This window comes from Elephantulus edwardii, unplaced genomic scaffold, assembly GCF_000299155.1.
Source record: "Elephantulus edwardii isolate Elephantulus edwardi_28Jun2011 unplaced genomic scaffold, EleEdw1.0 scaffold00146, whole genome shotgun sequence".
NCBI lineage: Eukaryota > Metazoa > Chordata > Mammalia > Macroscelidea > Macroscelididae > Elephantulus > Elephantulus edwardii.
Window position 1 is genome coordinate 5944991 of NW_006399896.1, and position 490 is coordinate 5945480.

Genomic DNA, 490 nt, shown 5'->3' on the forward strand with positions numbered 1-490 from the left:
TAGGTCAACTCATGAAACTCAGCAAAGATGCAAAAGATCTAAACTATACAATCAGCCAACTCGACCTTGTGGATGTATTCAGAGAACAGCACCCAACTATAACTCAATTCACTTTCTTCTCAAATGCGCATGGGACCTTCTCCAGAATTGATCATATATTGGGTCACAAAGCAAGCCTCAACAAATTAAAAAACATTGAAATAATATAATACAGAGTATTTTCTCAGACCATAATGCCATGAAACTAGAAATTAACCACAGAAGAGTAAAGCTTACAAAACCAACAATGTGAAAACTAAATAACTCTCTGCTAGAACATGATTGGGTTATAAAACAAAGAATGAAAAAAGTTCCTTGAAACAAATGATAATGAAAATATTCTTTTTTTTCTGTTAACAGTTTTATTATTATTCTTTTTTAATGTTAAATACCATGTTGTTGTTGTTATGTGCCTTCGAGTCGTTTGCGACTCATAGCGACCCTATGCACA